We start from the raw sequence: 27660 nt of genomic DNA on the forward strand, positions 1-27660 counted from the left end.
ATAAACTACGTATTAAAAATTATTATTTTTTTTTTTTTTGGTTTTCACCCTGCGAATTATTTTTTTTTTTTTGTAAAAAAAAATGTTTTTTTTGTGTTTTTCAGGGTGCGCGCACTGTGCGCGCACCCCCGCGATTTTTAAAAAAAAATAATTTTTTTTTGCCTTCGGGGTCCTTCAGGGACCCCCTGACAAAGGCTAGGGGGTCAGGAACTCTCTACCCTGCCCCCTTTTCACGTTCGCCACCTTCCTTTTTCACTCTCGCACTGAAAACAAACAAAATGGCGGCCGACACTTCCTGATTTCGACCGATTTGAACGTTGACTAACATGTAACCACCAATCAGAATTACGCTCGCGCACGTTAGGGTGCTCGCACGGTGCTCGCACGGTGCGCGCACCCTGCGCGCATATATATATATATATGCTTTTAAATGCTATTTTCTCTGGAAATACTGAACAGATTTACACCAGACCTGCAAAAGGCACTTCCTTGACCTTATGGCTACCTCTCTGCCAAATTTCAAGTAATTCTCTTCAGCCGTTCGGGCTGTAGCCCTGTCTAAAGGTCCTATGGAAAAATGCATGGGGAAAACGTGTTTTGGGACCCCCCTTTTATCTCAGCCCCCGCTTGACGAATCCCCCCGAGACTTTCAGGGTAGGAGCGGAGCGTAGCGCCCCACCTATTTTGAGAAATTCGCGAGGATTCGTCGACCGGCGCCAAAGTTATTCCAAATAGAATGTTGCGGATTTCCTATGGAAAAGGGGTCCTAACTATAACTACCTACTGGCGACCGCCAGTAGGTAATATATATATATGAAAGCAAATGCCCTTAAGCAATGAGAGGTCACTCAACGCCATTCTGTTCAGTATAACCTCGCTGCTGCTCACCTCACTGCCCCATTAATCACAATCCATGCCAACGCTTTCGAGGTCATAGCGCCTCTTCTTCATGGGCTGACAAGTATGCACTAAGAAACTCACCACTTGTTTTCAATCTCATTTATTTGCATACTGGCTCATAGTGGGCGGCATTACATTGGCACGCTGGTATGCTGGGACATGTGGTCTTTAGAGGTGAGTATTCAATTATATTCTGAGTAGGTAAAGTGCAGAATTGTCCCGATTACAATTCATTAAAACACCTATAGTAGGATGGGAAGCAAGCAAGGTGAGTTGATTTAAGCAAAGAGTGACGTGCTGTGAGGAGCGGAATCGTCACACTCCACAGCCTTTCAAGAGTTTTATGGGGGTAGTGAGGTGAGCAGCAGCGAGGTTATACTGAACAGAACAACGTCGAGTGACCTCTCGCTGTTTAAGGGCATTTGGTTTTACACATATATATATAGCAAGATTATTTATATGATTTTAGCAGTATTGACCAGGATGATGTTTTTACTGTTATTAACCCCTTCAGTGCGGCGCGGATTACCGCGCTGTGCTGAAGGGTTCCTGCACGGGCGGGGCCATGACGGAGCGGTTCTGTCATCCGCACAGAGCAACCAATGAGCATGGCGGAACTGCTCCGTCATGCGCATCGATGTGTTTAATATATATAAGATTTGCCCACTCCATACTATGAACTGTTATTGGATATATAGGATATATTCCATATAGTTGCACTGTGGCACTCTTTTTTGCACTTTCTACTTTTGCTGCTAAGCACTTTTTGCACTTTAGGAAACTTTTTCATAATAAATACCAAACAGGAAACTTTGTAATATTACATTGCAATGAATATAGACATTTTTAAGGATTTATCCAGAAAAGAGTGATATCTGTAGAGCATATTATATATATATTTTCTATTTAATTTTGATCAACTTCATAGACTTGATGATAAATGTGATGTAAATTAAGATATTAGCACTGACATACGATAATGGTATTGGTTATTCCATTACTGGTCGATAATAGATTAAATGTCCAGCATGAGGCTTGCCATGCATGAAATACTTGTATAATTAACCAAGTACTTGTTGACAATACATGTCGTTTTTGTTTTGCAAAGCAAAATTTGACAAAAAATGAAATATACTTTTAATGTATTTATACAGATATATAATAATATGCTTGATAGCGTGAGTCAGGAGTTATGACACATACACCTTTAGATCCTCAGCCTTTGTAATTTCTTGCATAGATTTGAGAAGTTGTTGGATTACTAAGTCTGTTTTCCCTGTTTGATGTCATATGACACGGAACCCGTCAAGGGGAGGGGGTTGTGCACTCAGCAACATTTAAAAACAAACATGGATGACTGTTCTCCGTATGTGAACAAGGGTTGTTTGAGCCTGAAACGTGTAATTGTTTTGTGAGGAGAAGGTCAAAATAAAACATCTTGCCTGATACCCTGTGGTCCGTCTCTCCTTCATCGCCGTCAGGAGGTTGCGGGAGGTTGTGAATCTTTTGGATATATATATATATATATATATATATATTACCTACTGGCGGTCGCCAGTAGGTAGTTATAGTTAGGACCCCTTTTCCATAGGAAATCCGCAACATTCTATTTTGAATAACTTTGGCGCCGGTCGATGAATCCTCGCAAATTTCTCAAAATAGGTGGGGCGCTACGCTCCGCTCCTACCCTGAAAGTCTCGGGGGGATTCGTCAAGCGGGGGCTGAGATAAAAGGGGGGTCCCAAAACGCGTTTTTCCCATGCATTTTTCCATAGGACCTTTAGAACGAGCTACAGCCCGAACGGCTGAACAGAATTACTAGAAATTTGGCAGAGAGGTAGTCCCTAGGTCAAGGAAGTGCCTTTTGTAGGTTTGGTGTAAATCTGTTCAGTAGATTCTGAGAAAATAGCCTTTAAATCAATATATATATCTGAGCCCGCTTACGGTACGCTTACCGTACGCTTACCGTAAGCGTACGGTGGCGTGCGCGAGCGCGATTCTGATTGGCTCTTAGATCTTAGTAAACATTCGAATCGGCCGAAACCAGGAAGCGGCGTCCGCCATTTTGTCTCTCGCACTGATTATTATTTATCAAACATGATGGCCAAAAACATGTTACGGGGCTGTTTTGACAACTCCCTCCCACATAGTCATGTTGAGGGAGTCCCCAAACATCCCCCAAGAGCAAAAACGGTTTTATTTTTTTTTCGGCAATTTCGCCGAGTACGCTTACCGTACGCTTACCGTAAGCGTACGGTAAAAAAAAAAAAAACACTATCCACACTTACCCCACCCCCTGTGCTTTTGGTGGCCGCAGGCCACCAAATGTGCAGGGCTTATGATTCTGGAAAAAAAACTTAATTTTGGCAACATGAAATTATAAAATAGAAATAAAAAAAACACTATCCACATTGACCCCACCCCCTGTGCTTTTGGTGGCCGAAGGCCACCAAATGTACAGGGCTTATTAAAGTTGATAAAAACCGTGCACGGAACGAACTGCGTTAAGTGGGCGCGCACGCCTCGAATGGCGTAAAGTAACTTAGCATTTAAAAAACCGTACAAATTCACTGAAAAAACCATAGGTTTCACACACGTTATAGTTAGGAATTAGCATTTAAAAAACCTTGCAAATTCACAGAAAAAACCATAGGTTTCACACATGTTATAGTTAGCGGAAATTTTACTGATAAAAAACCTGTGAAATTGCCCCGTTATAGTTAGTGCTGGCAACTATAACTCACGCGACCGCAATCTTCTGCTGATGACATATGTGTCTTTATGAAAAAAAAATATTTGTAATATATGTATAGCTAAAAATGTATGGAAGAAGACATGGGCAAATAAGTGTCTAAATACAGTATTAGCATCAGCAGAGGATTGCGGTCGCGTGAGTTATAGTTGCCAGCACTAACTATAACCGGGCAATTTCACAGGTTTTTTATCAGTAAAATTTCCGCTAACTATAACATGTGTGAAACCTATGGTTTTTTCTGTGAATTTGCAAGGTTTTTTAAATGCTAATTCCTAACTATAACGTGTGTGAAACCTATGGTTTTTTCAGTGAATATATATATATATATATATATATATGTATTACCTACTGGCGGTCGCCAGTAGGTAGTTATAGTTAGGACCACGTTTCCATAGGAAATCCGCAACATTCTATTTTGAATAACTTTGGCGCTGGTCGACGAATCCTCGCGAATTTTTCAAAATAGGTGGGGCGCTACGCTCCGCTCCTACCCTGAAAGTCTCGGGGGGATTCGTAAAGCGGGGGCTCAGATAAAAGGGGGTCCCAAAACGCGTTTTTCCCATGCATTTTTCCATAGGACTTTTAGACAGGGCTACAGCCCGAACGGCTGAACAGAATTACTAGAAATTTGGCAGAGAGGTAGTCCTCAGGTCAAGGAAGTGCCTTTTGTAGGTTTGGTGTAAATCTGTTCAGTAGATTCTGAGAAAATATCCTTTAAATCAATATATATATCTGAGCCAGCTTACGGTGCGCTTACGGTACGCTTACCGTACGCGTACGGTGGCGTGCGCGAGCGCGATTCTGATTGGCTCTTAGATCTTAGTAAACATTCGAATCGGCCGAAACCAGGAAGCGTCGGCCGCCATTTTCTCTCTCGCACTGAGAGTTAGGTTTTAAAATAAAGCCCAAAAACATGTAAAGGGGCTGTTTAGACAGCTCCCACACACATAGCCATGTTGAGGGAGTCCCCAAAGATCCCCCAAGGGCAAAAATGTAATTTTTAGTTTTTCGCTAATTTCGCCGATTACGCTTACCGTACGCGTACGGTAAAAAATTATAAAAAAAAAAAAAACTATCCACACTCTCCCCACCTCGTGTGCAATTGGTTGACGAAGGCCACCTATTGTGCACGGCTTATAAAAGGTGTGATAAACTTTAATAGTTTTAAAAAAAATAATAAAAGAAAAAATTATCCACACTCTCTCCGCCCCGTGTGCAAATGGTGCCGGAAGGGCACCATTTGTGCATGGCTTATAAAAATTTACGAAAAATTAAAATATTACCTTTCAAAACGAAGTGCATCATATGTCCTCCATGTGCGCACGGTGCGCGAAGCGCATCGTGCGTACATGGCCCATCTAGCGTAACGTGGGCACGCGGTGCGCGTAGCGCACCGCGTGCCCACCGTGCGTGCACGGCACTAATTGCGTAAAGTGGGCGCGCGGTGCGCGAAGCGCACCGCGTGCTTACTGTGCGCGCACGGTGCGCGAAGCGCACCGTGCGCGCACGGCACGGAACGAACTGCGTTAAGTGGGCACGCACGCCACGAATGGCGTAAAGTAACTTAGCATTTAAAAAAACGTACAAATTCACTGAAAAAACCATAGGTTTCACACACGTTATAGTTAGGAATTAGCATTTAAAAAACCTTGCAAATTCACTGAAAAAACCATAGGTTTCACACATGTTATAGTTAGCGGAAATTTTACTGATAAAAAACCAGTGAAATTCCCCCGTTATAGTTAGTGCAGGCAACTATAACTCACGCGACCGCAATCTTCTGCTGATGACATATGTGTCTTTATGAAAAAAAAATATTTGTAATATATGTATAGCTAAAAATGTATGGAAGAAGACATGGGCAAATAAGTGTCTAAATACAGTATTAGCATCAGCAGAGGATTGCGGTCGCGTGAGTTATAGTTGCCTGCACTAACTATAACGGGGGAATTTCACTGGTTTTTTATCAGTAAAATTTCCGCTAACTATAACATGTGTGAAACCTACGGTTTTTTCAGTGAATATATATATATATATATATATATGCACGCCACCATCCTGAAGTAATCGACGTCTTGATTACACCAAACAGGTACGGACCACCGCATGGATAGTTAATTCTTCATTTTTATTTCATTTTTTAGCAGATTCAAAAAAAGTGCAAATGCAAGTGCAAAATGCAAAATCAATACGAGCAAGTGCCCAGCATGACGCGTTTCGACTGCACACAGGCAGTCTTGTTCACATGAATTTCACTGGTTTTTTATCAGTGGACAAAGCCCCAGCTCCAGCACGATCAGAGTGAAAGGTCATCCCACTCTGAATCTCTTCCTCAGCCAACTCCTTTTCACTATAGTAGCGCTCCTGCTTAGGCTTGGATCGTGCTGGAGCTGGGGCTTTGTCCACGAGGCAGCTATGAAATCTGAGCACAGGCCATCAATCAGCATAACAACATGACGGCGTGAGTAAACTTTAGCCACTTGAATTTTGGGTGCTTGAACTGAACGAGGAAAACGAATTTATCGTAAAAGAACTCGGATTCACTAAGACTCTGGGAAATATATTCTCATTACCAGTGAATTGCACCCTGGGAACTGTATTTTAATGTCAAGTCATGTGATTTCTTAAAGCTTAAAAGGCGCGCACAAACGCACTTGCAATTAATGACCCCCACCTGTGAACAAGGCAGAACGACGCCGAAACGCGTAAGGACATGGGGAACCTTTTGCGCTGCTGTGCCTGTGAATAAAGTGCCTGCAAATCCAGTATTGGGCCTCTGTGTGGTGTTTAATATATATATATATATATATATATATATATATATATATATATATATATATATATATATATATATATATATATATATATCTCCAAAGACACACGTCTCCCAAGGTAACGTGAAGCGCACTCGAGCTCGTGATTCAGAAGTAAATCTTTATTCCATTCTCCGTAGAAAGCTGACACACGCGTTCCGGCACCCTGGCCTTCGTCAGTGTCAGTTAGTGCATTACAATGGCCACATATAAATAATCACTGTCTTCATTGGACAGGAAGAAAAGTGAGCAAAACCAACAAAGGACTAATCAAATCGATCACAATGAATCCATCGTTATGTGTCGGCCATTTTAGCCTAGTCAATTAACAGAAAATAACAACAAAATTAGAAGGGTAATTCATCAAACCATAGCAGTCGTGTGGGTCCATAAAACAATCTGAAACCCTTGAAACATATCTGACATGTAAAAATGGATATGCACAAATTACAAATTGCCTTAGAGGAGAGATGAGAATCAGTTCATTCCCTTGCATAAATTTTCATAATTAAACATACCAAATTCATTGAAAATATTGATCCCTCATCAGGCAAATTAAAATTTAACCAAATAGAGCCCTCCAATGGGCTGATGTCTCATGATAAATTTAAAATACAAAAAATGTGTGCAAGTACCCCACTTATTGCTCGTTCAGCCTATCTACTGATGTTTTATGGGATTAGACTTTGAATTAACCAATGAAGGACCACAGTTCTTCTTCCATATTTAGACCCCCCGGAGTCTAAATATATATATATATATATATATTACCTACTGGCGGTCGCCAGTAGGTCGTTATAGTTAGGACCCTGTTTCCATAGGAAAACCGCAACATTCTATTTGGAATAACTTTGGCGCCGGTCGACGAATCCTCGCGAAATTTTCAAAACTAATGGGGCGCTACGCTCCGCTCCTACCCTGAAAGTCTCGGGGGGATTCGTCAAGCGGGGCTGAGAAAAAAGGGGGGTCCCAAAACGCGTTTTTCCCATGCATTTTTCCATTGGACCAGTTCCATTTTTGCCTTTGGCATATGTTAGAATATGCAAAGGCAGTTTTAGGGAAAAGTGAAAACAGTTGTGCAAAGGTCTCCTTCATAAGCATTTCCAGACCTACCCCAGTCAAAGTGCCTAGGTCATTGCCACCACAGTGCACTATTATGAGGTCAGGGTGTTGGATTTGCATGAAGGATTTCACCAATGGCATCAATTGGTGCCACTTTAACCCTCTCTGACCAATCCATTTAATGTCTACACCATGCCTGTTTTCTCTGCATACTTTTCACTCCAGAAGACATAGCTGTGCCCTTCAATCCACACTGTGAACATCTTCCAAGGAGATCTGGATGCACTCAGGAGGTGTCTTTCAGTAGAATGGGAAAAAAAATGAAAGACAGTTTGGAAATGGAGGCATACATATTTTTTTTTTAAAAAAAGAACTGATTGGCTGTTTCATACCATTCTACACTAAAAACTAGGCTGTATGTGTCAATTTATAGAAGCATGTTTTGTATTGGTACAGAAAAATGTGTTACCAAAGAACAGTACTATGTATTTGCTGTTAGGTTTGAAAAGTCAAGCACTCCTGCTCTTTGGAAATGAAACATTGTGTGGTGAACTTCTGACCTAATTCTACACAGCAGTGTTTCAAGAGCTGTTGCTATGGTAGCAGGCAGAAGTCAAGTTGGGGGAAGGGTACTAGGCTGAAGTCAAGTTGGGGGAAGGGTACTTTAGGAAAAGGGTTGGTTTTCAACCAATAGAAATGTGTGATTACATTTGAAAAAAGGGGGAGGCACTAAGATTTGAAATTAACATGTATATGTGTGGAAAAAGAGAGGGAAACATTGCCATTATCTGGTTCTGCTGAGAGGAGAGAGGTGTACAGAACAGAGATCCTGGCTCTGATAATCTGCTGTTTGAGTGCCACATTTATTTCACAACTAACTAATTTTAAAGGTGAGTTATGAGTTTGAGAGGGGATGTATATGGTAAATTAAGAAATGAATAATAGAATTGGAATTCCTTTTGTTGAAGTTGTGTTTATCGTTTTGTGTTTTGGGAGAAATTTAAATGTGAGGAACATGTAAAATAATATGGACTATGTTTTCACCATAAAATAAGGTGTATTGTTATAAATGAGGAATACTTTTAGGGTTTGAGGTTCCAGTCAGTAATGCAAATACATTCAGCATCACTAAGGCTGGTTGCCTTTGCTGGAGTGTAGTCAGTCACCCAGGTTACACATGTTTCTGGTCTCAAAAAGCTGTTTGGACATGTACTTTTTTCAGAATCTGAAAAGAGGATTCAAAATGTGTCAGACTGTAAAAGTACTTATCACTTGCAAAAAAAAAAGAGTAGTAAGTGTGCTTTCAAATTGGCAAAGAAATTTCGTTTTCTGACTAATATGAAACCATGACTCTGTGTGCAAAGAGGAATAATAGACAGAGATTTATTGCGTATTACTCTGGTAATTTTACAGTTGCATTAGTTGGAAAGGGGGAGCTATTTTTTCTGCAGAAGCAGACTCTTAGCACACACCCAGCTGCTTATCTTGTGGAATCATGCATAGTATTCACAACCGAGTGGGGTTTGAGGTTGCAGTCAGTAATGCAAATACATTCAGCATCACTAAGGCTGGTTGCCCTTGCTGGAGTGTAGTCAGTCACCCAGGTTACACATGTTTCTGGTCTGAAAAAGCTGTTTGGACATGTGCTTTTTTAAGAATCTGAAAAGTGGATTAAAAATGTGTCAGACTGTAAAAGTACTTATCACTTGCAAAAAAAGAGTAGTAAGTGTGCTTTCAAATTGGCAAAGAAATTTCGTTTTCTGACTAATATGAAACCATGACTCTGTGTGCAAAGAGGAATTATAGACAGAGATTTATTGCGTATTACTCTGGTAATTTTACAGTTGCATTAGTAGGAAAGGGGGAGCTATTTTTTCTGCAGAAGCAGACTCTTAGCACACACCCAGCTGCTTATCCTGTGGAATCATGCATAGTATTTACAACCGAGTGGGGTTTGAGGTTTCAGTCAGTAATGCAAATACATTCAGCATCACTAAGGCTGGTTGCCCTTGCTGGAGTGTAGTCAGTCACCCAGGTTACACATGTTTCTGGTCTCAAAAAGCTGTTTGGACATGTGCTTTTTTAAGAATCTGAAAAGTGGATTCAAAATGTGTCAGACTGTAAAAGTACGTATCACTTGCAAAAAAAAGAGTCGTAAGTGTGCTTTCAAATTGGCAAAGAAATTTCGTTTTCTGACTAATATGAAACCATGACTCTGTGTGCAAAGAGGAATTATAGACAGAGATTTATTGCGTATTACTCTGGTAATTTTACAGTTGCATTAGTAGGAAAGGGGGAGCTATTTTTTCTGCAGAAGCAGACTCTTAGCACACACCCAGCTGCTTATCCTGTGGAATCATGCATAGTATTTACAACCGAGTGGGGTTTGAGGTTGCAGTCAGTAATGCAAATACATTCAGCATCACTAAGGCTGGTTGCCCTTGCTGGAGTGTAGTCAGTCACCCAGGTTACAGATGTTGCTGGTCTGAAAAAGCTGTTTGGACATGTGCTTTTTTAAGAATCTGAAAAGTGGATTCAAAATGTATCAGACTGTAAAAGTACTTATCACTTGCCAAAAAAAGAGTAGTAAGTGTGCTTTCAAATTGGCAAAGAAATTTCGTTTTCTGACTAATATCAAACCATGACTCTGTGTGCAAAGAGGAATTATAGACAGAGATTTATTGCGTATTACTCTGGTAATTTTACATTTGCATTAGATGGAAAGGGGGAGCTATTTTTTCTGCAGAAGCAGACTCTTAGCACACACCCAGCTGCTTATCCTGTGGAATCATGCACAGTATTCACAACCGAGTGGGGTTTGAGGTTGCAGTCAGTAATGCAAATACATTCAGCATCACGAAGGCTGGTTGCCCTTGCTGGAGTGTAGTCAGTTACCCAGGTTACAGATGTTGCTGGTCTCAAAAAGCTGTTTGGACATGTGCTTTTTTCAGAATCTGAAAAGTGGATTAAAAATGTGTCAGACTGTAAAAGTACTTATCACTTGCCAAAAAAACAGTAGGAAGTGTGCTTTCCAATTGGCAAAGAAATTTCGTTTTCAGCCTAATTTCAAACCATGACTCTGTGTGCAAAGAGGAATAATAGACAGAGATTTATTGCGTATTACTCTGGTAATTTTACAGTTGCATTAGTAGGAAAGGGGGAGCTATTTTTTCTGCAGAAGCAGACTCTTAGCACACACCCAGCTGCTTATCTTGTGGAATCATGCATAGTATTCACAACTGAGTGGGGTTTGAGGTTGCAGTCAGTAATGCAAATACATTCAGCATCACTAAGGCTGGTTGCCCTTGCTGGAGTGTAGTCAGTCACCCAGGTTACAGATGTTGCTGGTCTCAAAAAGCTGTTTGGACATGTGCTTTTTTCAGAATCTGAAAAGTGGATTCAAAATGTGTCAGACTGTAAAAGTACTTATCACTTGCCAAAAAAACAGTAGGAAGTGTGCTTTCCAATTTGCAAAGAAATTTCGTTTTCAGCCTAATTTCAAACCATGACTCTGTGTGCAAAGAGGAATAATAGACAGAGATTTATTGCGTATTACTCTGGTAATTTTACAGTTGCATTAGTAGGAAAGGGGGAGCTATTTTTTCTGCAGAAGCAGACTCTTAGCACACACCCAGCTGCTTATCTTGTGGAATCATGCATAGTATTCACAACTGAGTGGGGTTTGAGGTTGCAGTCAGTAATGCAAATACATTCAGCATCACTAAGGCTGTTTGCCCTTGCTGGAGTGTAGTCAGTCACCCAGGTTACACATGTTTCTGGTCTGAAAAAGCTGTTTGGACATGTGCTTTTTTAAGAATCTGAAAAGTGGATTCAAAATGTGTCAGACTGTAAAAGTACTTATCACTTGCCAAAAAAAGAGTAGTAAGTGTGCTTTCAAATTGGCAAAGAAATTTCGTTTTCTGCCTAATTTCAAACCATGACTCTGTGTGCAAAGAGGAATTATAGACAGAGATTTATTGCGTATTCCTCTGGTAATTTTACATTTGCATTAGATGGAAAGGGGGAGCTATTTTTTTCTGCAGAAGCAGACTCTTAGCACACACCCAGCTGCTTATCTTGTGGAATCATGCATAGTATTCACAACCGAGTGGGGTTTGCGGTTGCAGTCAGTAATGCAAATACATTCAGCATCACTAAGGCTGGTTGCCCTTGCTGGAGTGTAGTCAGTCACCCAGGTTACAGATGTTGCTGGTCTCAAAAAGCTGTTTGGACATGTGTTTTTTTCAGAATCTGAAAAGTGGATTCAAAATGTGTCAGACTGTAAAAGTACTTATCACTTGCCAAAAAAACAGTAGGAAGTGTGCTTTCCAATTTGCAAAGAAATTTCGTTTTCAGCCTAATTTCAAACCATGACTCTGTGTGCAAAGAGGAATAATAGACAGAGATTTATTGCGTATTACTCTGGTAATTTTACAGTTGCATTAGTAGGAAAGGGGGAGCTATTTTTTCTGCAGAAGCAGACTCTTAGCACACACCCAGCTGCTTATCTTGTGGAATCATGCATAGTATTCACAACTGAGTGGGGTTTGAGGTTGCAGTCAGTAATGCAAATACATTCAGCATCACTAAGGCTGTTTGCCCTTGCTGGAGTGTAGTCAGTCACCCAGGTTACACATGTTTCTGGTCTGAAAAAGCTGTTTGGACATGTGCTTTTTTAAGAATCTGAAAAGTGGATTCAAAATGTGTCAGACTGTAAAAGTACTTATCACTTGCCAAAAAAAGAGTAGTAAGTGTGCTTTCAAATTGGCAAAGAAATTTCGTTTTCTGCCTAATTTCAAACCATGACTCTGTGTGCAAAGAGGAATTATAGACAGAGATTTATTGCGTATTCCTCTGGTAATTTTACATTTGCATTAGATGGAAAGGGGGAGCTATTTTTTTCTGCAGAAGCAGACTCTTAGCACACACCCAGCTGCTTATCTTGTGGAATCATGCATAGTATTCACAACCGAGTGGGGTTTGCGGTTGCAGTCAGTAATGCAAATACATTCAGCATCACTAAGGCTGGTTGCCCTTGCTGGAGTGTAGTCAGTCACCCAGGTTACAGATGTTGCTGGTCTCAAAAAGCTGTTTGGACATGTGTTTTTTTCAGAATCTGAAAAGTGGATTCAAAATGTGTCAGACTGTAAAAGTACTTATCACTTGCCAAAAAAAAGAGTAGTAAGTGTGCTTTCAAATTGGCAAAGAAATTTCATTTTCTGCCTAATTTCAAACCATGACTCTGTGTGCAAAGAGGAATTACACACAGAGATTTATTGCGTATTACTCTGGTAATTTTACATTTGCATTAGATGGAAAGGGGGAGCTATTTTTTCTGCAGAAGCAGACTCTTAGCACACACCCAGCTGCTTATCCTGTGGAATCATGCACAGTATTCACAACTGAGTGGGGTTTGAGGTTGCAGTCAGTAATGCAAATACATTCAGCATCACTAAGGCTGGTTGCCCTTGCTGGAGTGTAGTCAGTCACCCAGGTTACAGATGTTGCTGGTCTCAAAAAGCTGTTTGGACATGTGCTTTTTTCAGAATCTGAAAAGTGGATTCAAAATGTGTCAGACTGTAAAAGTACTTATCACTTGCCAAAATAACAGTAGGAAGTGTGCTTTCCAATTGGCAAAGACATTTCGTTTTCTGCCTAATTTCAAACCATGACTCTGTGTGCGCACAGGAATTGTTTTTAGATATTTAATTTGTGAAGGTGTTATTGTGATTTTCACTTGTAGGAAAGGGGTACATAGTATTTTAAGATTTGAAAAGCTCATAAAAAATGTAGTAATATATTTAAATAAAATAAAGGAACTTTTTTTTTGTTTTTTCAGGTATTGCTGAAGAGCAGTGAACAAAATTTAAGATGCCTACAAAATCCAGACTAAGGAAAAACCACAAAAAAAAAACTATATTTGAAGACAACTGGAGTTAGTTGGAGATGCTCATGTTGGGAAAAAGAGAAAGTCTTCTGGTAAGCAGACAAAAGATTTTTTAAACAACATCTTCAAAAAAAGGAAAAATGTACAAAATGTCTGTACTGGAAAGAATGTTTTAAATAGAAAACAACAGGAAAAAAATGAGCATTTAGTTAATGCAAATATACCTTCAGCAACAATAAAGATTAACTTAAAAAGAAAAACAGCGTTTAAAGAGATACGTAGAAAAATGTTTCAGAGAAGAGTTATGTCCAATTTGATAAAGGATGTGAAGAAATATAAGCAAAAGGCTAAATTTTATAAGAGAATAAAAGAAATTGAAGCCATTGCAGCAAAGGCATTAGAATTAAAAAGGAAACTATTCATTTTAATTTTGAATAGGATGCGTACATTAGATAAAATGGTCAATGTACTGAAATCACAAAGCAAAAGGAAAAGACTAGTGAAAAGAACAAACTTTTGTAAAGTGTTTTTAGGAGAATGGATGCATAGTTCAAGTAGTGAACCTTTTTTTAATGAAGAGAGTTATTTTCAAAGTAATAGTTTGCTGCATGCAGTTGACACCAGAGGTCGTGCTTATGAAGTGAAAAATGGTTGTATAATGGAGAAGGAGAAAATGGTTCCAAGAGATGAGGTACAAGTGATGGCGGATGAAGCTATGGGGAGACGTCCTAAAGCCCCAGTGTACACTTGGAATTGTAGTAGTATTTGCACTGTGCGTCAGGAATCTATTGATAAATTCCGTGAGTTTCTAAGAGAATATAGTAAAAAAAGTGTTAAACAGAAGATTAAGGTGCTTCAAAGTCTAGATCCATGCAGAGTGAGAGAGAATACTGGTTTGCAGGGACATTCTCTGGCTTGTCTATCTAGAAAAGTGTGTAAAAGTGTTTTTCATCATTTTAGGATGCTGGCTGTTCATCATACTGAAATGAGAAAGTTTGTGAGACGGTTGTATTTTGCTAAAAGTCCAGCAATAAAGTTAGATGAATTGAATAGGGCTCTGTTCCGTGGATCGGTATCAGATGTAGAGAAGGTTACTGATGAAATTCAGTTTTGTTACTTTGGTCCTGAACAAGACAGTGCAGAAAAGGACACAGTAAATGAGGAAGAAGTGGAAGAGAATGTAGAACCCTCTGTAAGTAAGACATTTAATGATCACATAACAAAATTTGCAATAATCTCTAATGAAAGACCAAATATTACTTGTATTTGTTGCCGCAGAACTCATTATAGAAAACAAACCAGGAATGTTGATCTCTACAGAAAAAGTGAAAATGAAGATAATTATAAGTGGAAGGATTTTGCCACATATATATTTCTTGAAAATTGTTTTGAATTGGGTGAAGATCAGCGTATTTGTAAATACTGTTACAACAAGTTAGAGGAAAATAGAATGCCGACCAGAGCTGTACATAATAATTTAGAATTGGATGCTATTCCTGCCGAACTTTCTGAATTAAATACATATGAGTCTATACTCATTCAATGTGTTCATCCGTTCCAGACCATAGTACGTATGGAGCCCAAAACTGGTAAATTACCTCCTTCAGATTTACTGAGAGGTTTAAAAGGTAGAGTGGTGTATTTGCCCTTGGATTTGAAAAAAATATGGAAACTATTGATGCAGATACTTTGGAAACTGAACCATTAGTTATTCTGGTTAATGGTGTACCTACAAAGAATAAGAAGATTTGGCAGGAGCTGGTAGATGTACGGAAAGTACAAAGAGCAAATTTGTATTTGAAAAGGAATAACAAATGGTATGAATCAATTTATATAGAAGAAGAAGAAGAAGATTTACAAGAAGACACAGAAACACCAACTGGACAAATTGAAAAAGTGGACAAGTCAAAGAAAGAAGAAATTTATGAACATTTTAGCATACATCCTCTTCATTCAAAAGAAGTTATGGGAGACAATATTGATCTGTTTCAGATGAAGAAAGCAAAAGGAACTCCAGTGAGTGTATGGGAGGAGAGCTTGGAAGCTCGATGTTTTCCCCAGCTGTTTCCTACAGGAAAAGGAGGACGATACGATGAACGTCCAGAACAGATTCCAGCTTCTGAGTATCGAACTAAAAGACTATATGCAGAAGATCCCAGATTTCGACAAAGTATTCCTTATTTGTTCCATCTTTTATTTGAAAGCGACTTGTCTGCATTATCATATGCAGTAAATCACATTTTAAAAAGTGGAGTACATATACAAAATGTGTCTGCTAAGGATTTTATGGAGAAAGTGCAGCACCGAGATGATCATTTGGAAACACAACTGATCAATCTGATGGCTTGTCAGCGTGGGACAAATGAATATTGGTACCGACGCCATGGTGAATTAAAATGCATGTTACGGAATTTAGGAACACCAACATGGTTCCTTACCCTAAGCTGTGCTGAGTACGCTTGGGATGATTTACTGGAGTTTCTACGAGAGGCAAATTCAAACATTAAAAACATCGAATACAAGACAGCAGGAGAACTGTGCTCATTGGATCCGGTTAATGTTTGCAGATATTTCAATCATAGATTTGAGGCTATGATGTCCTTCATCTGCAATAAAAAAAATCCACCTCTTGGAGAAGTAGTGGATTTCTTTTGGAGAAAAGAGTACCAGGCAAGAGGTGCTCCTCATATTCATATGCTGTTGTGGATCAAGGATGCCCCAAAGTTTGGAACAGATACTGATGAAGCAGTGTTATCTTTCATTGAAGAATATGCAACATGTGCTATACCAAAAAGCACAGAAGAGAAAAAGTTAAAGGAGCAAGTTTTACGTTTCCAAAGTCATCGGTGTGGAAAATACTGTCAATGGAAATACAAGAGCAAAGATAAATACTACACTAAATGTCGATTTGGATTTCCTAGACCTGTTCTTTCAAATGGAAGAGTAAACAGTTTTATGTCATCTGTGAGACATACTATTACAAGAAAATCACCTAAGAATACCTACAACCTTAAAAGAAAAGAAGAATCAAAAAATATAAATGACTACAACCCAGTCATTTTATCCATGTGGAATGCTAACATGGATATACAGTATGTAGCTGACAATTCCATTGCTGTTGCTCGATATGTAACGTCTTACATTACTAAATCAGAAAAAACTGAATTGAAAGAAATGTGGGAAGAGATTTCTCACGAGAAGACTGTCAGTAAGAAGCTGTACAGTTTCAGTTTAAAGATGTTATCGCATCGAGAAATTGGATCCTACGAATGTTCAGATAGGTTATCTTCTGCAAGTCTCTACTCGAAATCAAGAAGAATAATTTGGGCAAGTTTAGGCCTTGCAGCAATGAGAAATCGGGTACTGAAATCTGTTGGAGAAATTGAATATTTGGCCGAGAATGACCCAGAAAGTACAGATATTTTGAAATCAAACATGTTGGACACATATTATCCCAAGAGAAGTCTTCATCTAGAGAACATGTGTCTCTATGAAGTGCTGCAGAACTACATTTATTCACGGAAAGCCACAGAAGACATCAACAATGGAAAATATAAAGTCATTGGTGAGGAAGGATGTTTGGTGAAGCAAACAAAAGGAAGTTTGATAAATCACAGGAAGCTGAGTTGCGACACTACTGACAAAAAGGAATTTTACTACTTGGCTCTTTTACAGCTGTTTAAACCATGGCGTACAGAGGAAGAACTACTGGGAGAATTTCAAAGCTATGAAGATTCATTTAATGCTTGCAAAGACAGCATAGAATGCAGTACATTCACAAATTATGTGCAAATGTTAAATGAAGAAATTGAACAGGAAACTACAATTGCAGCTGAAGTAGCTAGAGACAGTTCTCAAGACAGCCAAAGTTCAGGAACACTCAGTCAAGATCCCCTAGGACAACCAATCGTTGAAAATGAAGCTGCAATAGCCATGAATGAAGTGGAAACGGCTATGAATCAAGCTCAAGAAGAATTTATAGACTTACCAAATTTGGAAAGACAACTGAATGAAGAGCAGCAACAAATTTATGAAGAGATCAGAAACAAAATTGATCACAGATTACTACATGAAAAAAAAGAGTGCTCATGCACATCATTTCATCCAATCAGGATGTATGTAAGCGGACAAGCTGGAACTGGAAAAAGTTTCTTAATAAAAGTCATCAGAAGCTACCTACAGCAAAAAACGGATTCAACTTTGTCTTGTGTGGTTACTGCTCCAACTGGGTTAGCAGCATATAACATAAAAGGAATCACCTTACATCGTTTGCTAATGTTACCAGTGGAGCATGAGAACAAAATACAATACCACAAGCTAACTGGAGAAGCATGCTTGGAAGTTTCAAGAGTATTGAAGAAGATGCAAGTTCTCATTATTTATGAGGTGAGCATGGTATCAAACTTAATGCTTGCCTTTGTGCATTTAAGAATGCAGCAAATTCTAAGGACAGACTATGACGTGTTATTTGGTGGAAAACATGTCATAGTTTTTGGGGATCTTCTACAGCTTACTCCAGTTAAAGGACAACCAGTGTTTAATACTGTGACACATGAAGACACCAAGAAGTCATTGGGAAGCATTGGTAATGCAAATATTTGGTCCTTCTTTGAGTACAAGGAACTTACAACTAATATGAGGCAAGCAAACGATGAAGAATATGGAAGTATTCTGAAAGATATCAGAATTGGACTACTCACTGAAGCTGGCACAAAAGCATTACAGAGTCGGTTGCTACATAATTTATTTCCAAAGGAAGAAATAGTTGCAGAGAAGATATACAAGAACATTGCAGAAAAGAAAAGTGTCATCTGCTTAATGCCAACTCTACGTGAATGCTCAATATTCAATGAGGAGCTTTTGAAATTGGAAAAGGAAGAGATTAGGAAATTGGAAGCAGTTGACAAAATTCAGGATGGAAGAATTACTATCACATTAACAGGCAAACTGAAAAATAAATTGGATTCCCTAGAGAAGAACATTTCCAAAACTGCTGGATTAGAAAAAAATCTATATGTTTGCATGAACTGTAGAGTATTTTTAATGAGAAATTTGGATGTTGAAAAAGGCTTAGTAAATGGAGCTATGGGAAGAGTTGTTGGTTTTATTAATTATCAGAAAAAAGATGGAATTGAATGTTTAAAAATAAAATTTGATCAGATAGAAGAAGTTATAGACATTTGTCGTTGTACAGTTCGTTTCATGCTTGTGAAAGACTTATATGTACAAAGGAAACAGCTTCCGTTTTCTCTAGCATATGCTGTAACTATTCACAAGTCTCAAGGATTGACTGTAGATTGTGCATTTGTAAACATTGGTTCAACTGTGTTCAAAGAAGGTATGGCTTATGTAGCTTTGTCACGAGTGAAAACATTATCTGGTTTATTCATGATAGACTTTGATGATTCAAAAGTTAGTGCTGATACAAACTGTGTAAAGGAGTATAATAGATTAAGAAGAACCTATGCTCCTCATTTAGGTCAGTATCCTGTGTTAGAGAAACGTGTAGTTTCTCGAAAAAGGAGAATTGAGAATATCTGTAATGAGGATGTAGAGAGGAGGAAAAAAAAGAGGAGTGATGTAATTGCAAGCAAAAAGAAAAAGGAAAATGTTGAAGAGGTTGTAGGATGTCATTTTGAAAATAGCTCTGGTGTCAACTGCTACGCTAATGTAGTGCTGAATGTTGCATTTTATCTGGAAAGTTTGCAAGAGCAGATAATAGTAAATCAGAGAAAAAGATTCTGTTCTGAGTTGAGTCTCCTTTTTCAAAAGGTGAGTAATGATAAAACTCAAATAGAAAGTGCTACTGAAATTAGAAAACTTTTAGATGTATGGTCAGGACGAACACAGTGTTCTCAAAATGTACAGCAAGACGCACAGGAATTCTTGATGTATTTTCTTCAGGTACTGGAAGAAGAAGGGGTGCCAATTGAAAATATGTTTGGTGTCTCTTATAAATGGGATCATAGTTGTGAAAACTGTTTCAATACATGTGGCTCTAATGTTGATTCTGAAAGGTTTATTTATTTAACATTGCCAGACAGTAAAACAGTCACTTTTGCTAAATTAGTTAAAGATGCTAATCATAGCATGGAATGCGGTGAGTGTAAATCTGACATGTTTTCAACGTTAATTTTAAAGGAATACGGACAGTATGTAATTTTAATGATGCAACGATGTAAAGCTGATGGTTCAAAATTGGATACTTTAATAAAGAAGTTTATAGGACAGCAATTATCAATTTCAGGAAAAACTTTTGTAACAGTTGCAATAATTTTCCATGAAGGACCTACTGTAACTTCTGGACATTACACAGTTTATCTTAAATGTGAAAAAGGCTGGACACTGTGTAATGATTCCCAATTGATTTTCAAGCAACGTTTGCCTTTTGATTTAGCAAATTCCTATCTAATCTTCCTGAAACCTAAATTTTAGAGAGACTTGGCAAGATCTGTACAAAACAATTTTACCATTTTATTGGATTAGCATTGGAATTTTCAAAAAAAAAGATTTTTCAAATTACCATTTGGCCTAAAGGAAAGGTAATCAATTGTAATGTGGACTTATTTAATTCCTAATGAATCTGTCGGAAACCAAAAATTTAGAGAGAATCGGTAACATCTGTACAATTTAAATTTTGGAATTTTATTGGATTACCATTGGAAATTTCATCAAAAAAGATGTTTTAAAATACCATTTGGCCTAAAGGAAAGGTAATCAATTGTATTGTGGACTTATTTAATTCCTAATTAATCTTTCGGAAACCAAAATTTTAGAGAGAATCGGTAACATCTGTCCAATTAAAATTTTGGAATTTTATTGGATTACCATTGGAAATTTAATCAAAAAATAATTTTAAAATTACCATTTGGCCTAAAGGAAAGGGAACCAGATGTATTGTGGAGTTATTTGAGATATATTATTTTTGTGATTATGCTTCTGTTACAAAATTGTCAGACGGTATTTTAAAGAAATAGTTATTGTTATTCGATGAAATTTTTTTTGAATATTTTGCATTTCTATAATGTTATGTTTTAGTGAGAAGAGATTCTGGGCTTTTTTAAAACAATCTTTGAGATTGTTAATTTTTTTTTGCCCGCTGTTAAGTGATGAATGCAATTGCTTTCACGATTTATAGTGAAATGCAATATATTCTGAAAACAGCAAAAAAAAGGCAAAAAATTGTTTTTTGGAAAATATGTAAATACGTGTACTGTATTATAAAATGTTTTATTAAATATTAATACTTTTTTCTTTTTTTTCAGATTGAGAAAGAAAATTTTCGGAAAATAAAGCCATTTTTATAAGCAATTTCAATTAAACTGATGACATATGTGTCTTTCTGAAAAAAAAAAAATATATATGTATAGCAAAAAAAAAGGAAGAAGACGGGTATATAAATGTGTAAATACAGTGATGTAATATCTGACGTCATCAGCAGCGGATTACGGTCGCGTGAGTTATAGTTGCCTGCACTAACTATAACGGGGGAATTTCATTGGTTTTTCATGAGGAAAATGCCCAGCTAACTATAACATGTGTGAAACCTATGGTTTTTTAAGTGAATTTGCAAGGTTTTTTAAATGCTAATTCCTAACTATAACGTGTGTGAAACCTATGGTTTTTTCAGTGAATATATATATATATATATATATATATATATACTCACTGAAAAAAACATAGGTTTCAGGCACGTTATAGTTAGGAATTAGCATTTAAAAAACGTTAGAAATTCACTGAAAAAACCATGGGCTTCAGGGCCGTTATAGGTAGCTGGACTTTTCACTCGTACAAAATCTTTGAAATTCCCCCGTTATAGTTAGTTCAGCTAACTATAACTCGCGCGCCGGCAATGCACTGCTGATGATGTCACATATTACATCACTCATGACATGGTCAGTGACATCACTGATGACATCACTGATGACATCTCAAATGACATCACTGATGACATCATCCAGTGAATGTGTGTTTTTCTGAAAATTACATGTTTTATATATGTATATCTCAAGGTCGATGGACGAATAAATGGGTATAGAAGTGTCTAAATGGATGATTGGTTTTTAAAAAATTGATTGTATAACTGACTGATTAAGTGTATCTAAGTGAATACATGGCTTAGTGAGTAATGTTTAAATATGTAAATATCTGTATCCGTCTCTCACTTTGTGTATAAGTGGCTGCATGGGTTAGTGAGTAGCTACATGAGTGTCTATATAGGTTATTAGTTGTTTTTTTGAGTATCAGTATGAGTGTCTGAGTGTCTGTATGGTTCGGTGGGCGGTATTACGTAGCGCATAGGTGCATGAATGAGTAACTCACTGTTTGTATGTGTTGAAGACAGCATGTGTGCAGGACTGTATGGGTGGATGAGTGTGTGCATGGGTGTTAGTGAGTGAATGACTGTCTCAATAGTGTCTTTATGAGTAACTACATATGTTTTAAACTAGTATATGTGACTATTGGTGTATCTAAGTGAGTATATGTGAGAGTGAGAGATTGAAAGAGTTCCTGTATGAATAAGTATGTGTTTCTATAAGTGATTGTTTAAAAGACTAAGTATGTGTAAGTTTCTGTACAAGTAAGTGTGGTGGTGTGTATATAACTGTATATGCAAGTAAATGGATGTTTGAATCTTTATTACCATGAGTGACTATGTGTGTGAGTAACTCTATGGATGAGTGGCATTGTGTAACAGGATGTATAGGTGTATGAGTACATATGATGAGTGAGTACATGTATGAGTGACTGTATAGGACTGTTGGTGAATGAGTGGATGTGTATGGGGATCTTAGAATTACTGAATAGGTTGTTGTAACTGGTATTGGTATGTCCATTGTTTTAAAAATTTTAGTTTCTATTTTTGAATGTGTGTATCAAAGGTTATATTAGGGTGAGAGGAGGTCTGCCACTCTATCACAAGGATGATGTCATCAGTGATGTCATGAGTGATGTCACTGACCATGTCATGAGTGATGTAATATGTGATGTCATCAGCAGTGCATTGCGAGCACGCAAGTTATAGTTAGCAAAACTAACTAGAACTGGGGAACTTCAATGGTTTTGTACGAGTGAAAAGTCCAGCTAACTATAACGCTCGTGAAGCCTATGGTTTTTTCAGTGAATTTCTGAGGTTTTTTAAATGCTAATTCCTAACTATAACGTACCTGAAACCTATGTTTTTTTCAGTGAATTTCAAAGGTTTTTTAAATGCTATTTCTAACTATGCCTACAGAGATAGGACATGTGAAGAAAGAAGAAAAAACGACCAGAAGGAAAAAAAAGAAATGCAGAAAGAAGCAACAGAAGTCCTCAAAGACGACGAAAAGTGCAGGAAGAAGGATAACGTTCAGAAAGAACAAACAGAAGAGCAGAAAGAAGCCTTGTTGCAAAATCATCCTGTACCCTCAACGGATACTGGTGGTAACTGAGTCTGACTAACCAGTCCTAGAGCCAGTGCTATGTTAAAAGACACTCAGAATACAGTGAAAACACCCACATACACTAGGAAACACTAAGCGTTGGGGTCCCCCTGTGATTAGCATGACCTCCTCTGTAAGCCCCTAGTATATAATAGGGCAGGGGGATTTAAACTACCTCTTAAAACGCGCCACAGGGTGTGTTTGCCCACGTCACCTCGGGCCCCGTCCCCTCCCTTCCCCACTGTGTAAACATGTCCTGTGGCCGTTTTAAGTTGGGAGATTAAGTCCCCTTGAATCCTGAGGGTCCCTAGGGTCCAACTAGACCACTAGGTACCTCCAGTAAGCGCCACAGAGCTGCGTTGCAGCAAAATGTAAAAAGGGGCATGGCCTAGACCTCCTCTCTGCAACGCAGCGAAGTGGCACTTTCTGGAAGCACCTGGTGGGCTAGTTGGCCCCCAGGGTCCCTCAGGATTGAAGGGGAATTATTTCCCCAATTTAGAACGCGCCATAGGGCGTGTTTGCACATGTCACCTCAGGCCCCGTCCCCTCCCTTCCCCACTGTGTAAACACGCCATGTGGCCGTTTTAAGTTGAGAGATTAAGTCCCCTTGAATCCTGAGGGTCCCTAGGGGCAAAATAGCCCACTAGGTATGTCCAGTAAGCACCATTGCAGAGAGGTGTAAAAAGGGGCATGGCCTGCACCACCTCTCTGCTACGAAGAGCAGTGGCGCTTACTGTAAGCTCCTGGTGGGCTAGTTGGCCCCCAGGGTTCCTCAGGATTGAAAGGGAATTATTTCCCCAACTTAAAACGCGCCACAGGACGTGTTTGCACATGTCACCTCAGGCCCCGTCCCCTCCCTTCACCACTGTGTAAACGCGCCCTGTGGCCGTTCTAAGTTGAGAGATTAAGTCCCCTTAAATCCTAAGGGTCCCTGTGGTCAAACTAGCCCACTAGGTACCTCCAGTAAGCGCCACAGAGCTGCGTTGCAGAGAGGTGTAAAAAGGGGCGTGGCCTCAGAAAACCTGTCTGCAACGCAGCTCCCTGGCGCATACTGGAGATACCTGTTGGGCTAGTTGGCCCTCAGGGACCCTCAGTATTGAAGGGAAATTAATTCCCCAAGTTACAACTGGCCAGGGGGCGCATTTGCAGAGTGCTGCATGGAGGGGGCGTGACCTCCGGCACGATGCCGGTCTTTTATTTATTTTATTTTTTTAAGAAGGAGGGCTGTGTAGCCCCCTTCTTTTTCTAATTTATTGGCCTTGGGGACCCCATCCCCCAGGGCCTGCCCCCTAACTTTTTTTTTTTTTAATTTGGAATGGGGCTGTGTGGCCCCCCTCCCAAGGCCTCAATCGGCCGCGGGGACCCCAACCCCCCGGGGCATGGCCTTTTTTAAAAATTCTTTAGGAGGGGGGCTGCGTTTCCCCCTCCTCAGGCCACTTATGGTCCCGGGGACCTCATTCCCCGGGGCCGGCCTTTGTTTTTTATTATTTAAAAAAATATATATTTATAGAAACACCTAGGGCATGCTGGACAAACCGTATGTACCTATCACCATGACGATTTGCGGGATATTCATTAAAAGGCGACTATGCATACAATGAATCCACGTGGAAAGTATTTACACCGCTAGTGAAGCTCTGACGTGTCTGATGCCCTACCGTGCCTAATCCCGGCACCCCCGCCGGTGGGTACTCTCCAAGTAGACACCCTTGTCGTTTATTTATACAAACATGGGTAGCTATTGACGGGCACATTTAATACACACGCACACCAAGCCATTCAAAGGGGATTCAACAAAAATTTGACCAAAACTATGCAAGAAACCCCCCTCACGGTTAATAAAACACACATCCACCGGCGGATGTGTAATACTTTTTATTTTACTCTCTGGAAAGGAGACAAACCTCACTTGAGAGTCACAGCGCACTCCTGGCTGAGCCCAATGATGTGTTACACCCACCAGTGCCCGCTGAGTGCCACACACCTCTGTGATGTATTCCACCAGCTAGAGCGTATGCTATGACACTCTCTAACCCATGTGCACTGTAACACCACCCCGTTAATGTCATGCCACACTTGCCTTCGCACAGGTTATATTGCCCCATCTAACGTGCCTTCCTCGATGCCTATGTTATGACGCACAGCGCTATGCCATACATATTACAATCTGGGATCCATATCTTTGTCACAGTGCATATGCATCGTTACACTCCCCAGCACATATTTTATATTACAACTTTAGAGACTAGTTAGGTTACACAACACTGCCCTGTGCATATTACACTCCAAGGCACATATCGCATAGCACACGCTAGTGTCTGTGCTATCTCGCGCTCTCCAATGAATCTGTCATTGCGCACAAGTATTGCATGTTATATTTCACGCCCAGGTTCATCTTATATGAGAGCATATTTTTGTCAATTTAGATTATCTTTCTCAATCATGTGAGTATGAAGTCTGACATTATCAGTAAAACATGTACATCCAACAAGGGCAGAGACTGTCAGTTGATTCCTTTGTGTTCTACTGCAGCTTCCCAGAGTGTTCTAAAGAACAATTAGAGCGCTAACAGTCCTACTTATGACAAACGTATTGCACACCTGAAGCCATCTTGATTGGAATAAAGTGGTAACTCTTAAAACACTTAATTTAAAAAGGAACAAAACAAAACAATCTGAGTGCATCCAGGCCTCCTTTCAAGATGCTTAGAGTGTGGATTGTGGGACACAGCTATATTTTCCAGAGCCAAAGGTATGCAGAAAACAGAGGTATTGACAAAGACCTAGCTTTGCCAAATGTACACCTTAAATGGATTGGACAGAGACGGTTAAAGTAGCACCAATTGATGCCATTGGTTAAATCCTTTTTACATCTCTAACACCATGACCTCATAATTATGCACTGTGGTGGCAATGACCTAGGCACTTTGACTGGGGTAGGTCTGGAAATGCTTATGAAGGACACCTTTGGAGAATTGATGTAACTTTTCCCCCAAACTGCCTTTGTCTATTCTAACATATGCCAAAGGCAGAAATGGAACTGGTCCAATCAATTTTTTCCACAGATTGAGAACGCTAGGAAACATGTCAATAAAGCTGTTTCTGCTTTTCTCCGAGATTATAGGATGGGGTCCATTTACCACAACAATCTGCGTTTCAATATGGATGGCATCGATAAAAGAGATGGTGTACATTTTACAGATGAGGGTAACAGAGTCTTCCTCATGAACTTTAGACTCTGCATCGGTACTTACTTGTAGGTACCAAAATCTCCCAATAAACACAACGGCTCTTTTTAGAGCCACCCAAGATCTGAACACATCAGCTTGATGTATATCTGAATTTTTTGTTTTTTGTTTTTGCTTGGAGTCGTGCTCCCAACGCGTTAGGAATCATGCACCCAACGCGAGAAAAACCATGCAGCCGACGTGCTGGAGTCGCGCACCCTACAGGTTAGGAGTCATGCAACCAACGCGTGCACACCAGGGGGCTGCGCTGAGCGCCGCGCTGGATGCGCGACTCCTAATTTTACTGTAAATTTTTTTTTAGCACCTATCACTAATATCTATCCTCCCGGGGACCCCATCCCCCGGGGCTCTAATATATAACTTTGGGAACCGTGGGGGGAGCCCCAATGCCCCCACAGTCCCAGCCGGCTCCCCGCATCCTTCGGGAGCCGGCATTGTTTTCCGAACAGGGAGCTGCTAACATGCAGCTCCCCATGTGGAAAAGCAAAATGGTTTGGATTTTGAAAGAGAGAGCAGGGTACTCTGCTCTCTCTTTCAAAATCCAAACCAAGTTTGCTATGACAGGGTGGGAGCCTCGGCTCTCGCCCTGCCATAGCAAACAGCAGTGTCCCGGGGTGGGCACCCTGGGACACTTCAGGAGTTGGCCCTGGGGGGTGGCGGTCCCCAGGGACCTCGAGGGGGGCCACACGACCCCCTCCACAACATACAAAGCCACAGGGAGGTGGTGTTCCCCAGGGCTAGGGAGGGCCTTTCAGCCCCCCAACCATTTTTGAGAAAGCCCCGAGGGTAGCGGTCCTTGGGGCAGGGCGGGCCTTTGAGCCCCACCACCCATCTATTTTCCTTGGGGTTTGCGGTTGAGCCCCCTACCCATTTATGTTGTAGCCCTGGGGAGTGGCGGTCCCCGGGGCTGGGGAGCCCCTCTGGGCCTTGCATAAAATTTAAAACTTTTGCCCCCGGGATTATTAAAGCCTGCGCTTCATTTTTTTTTTATGGCAAGATCTGCACACCCTGCGTGACATCGCCGTTTTTTAAACAAAAAAATAAAACATTTATGGCCCTCTGGGTCCTTGTGCGACCCCCTAAGCAGGTCTAGAGGGTCAGGGTATTTCTACCCTGCCCCCTTTATAAGTTTTACACATTAGTTCCACTGATTTCTTCAGCCTCGCTTCTACCGAGGCACAAAATGGCTGCTAACACTTCCTCGTTTGTATTGTTGACAGACAGTTGACAGCCAATTAGCATGCAGCTCGTGATCAGGAGGGTGCGCTCAGGGTGGGCAAATCCAGCGCGGCCATAGATATATATGTGATTTTGATTTTGATTTTCTCAGGAACTACTGAACGGATTTACAGCATTTAACCAAAAGGCACGACTCTAAACCAAGGTCTACCTTCCTGCCAAATTTGGTGTAATTCCATTCAGCAGTTCGGGCTGTAGCTGCGACTAACGATCCCTATGGAAAAATTGCATGGGGAAAACACGTTTTGGGACCCCCCTTTTCTCTCGGCCCCTGCTTGACAAATCACCCCAAGACTATCATGATAGGAGCGGACTGGAGCGGGCCATGAGTTTTGA

The 27660-nt window shown here is 39.9% G+C and overlaps 1 protein-coding gene across 1 annotated transcript in view; it reads left to right on the top strand.

Moving 5' to 3' along the window:
* LOC146833112 (complement C3-like) overlaps nucleotides 1-27660 on the top strand; it is a 1368049-nt gene that overhangs the window by 381389 nt on the left and 959000 nt on the right. The window lies entirely within an intron of this gene.

The sequence above is a fragment of the Triturus cristatus genome, chromosome 4_2, assembly GCF_964204655.1.
Source record: "Triturus cristatus chromosome 4_2, aTriCri1.1, whole genome shotgun sequence".
NCBI lineage: Eukaryota > Metazoa > Chordata > Amphibia > Caudata > Salamandridae > Triturus > Triturus cristatus.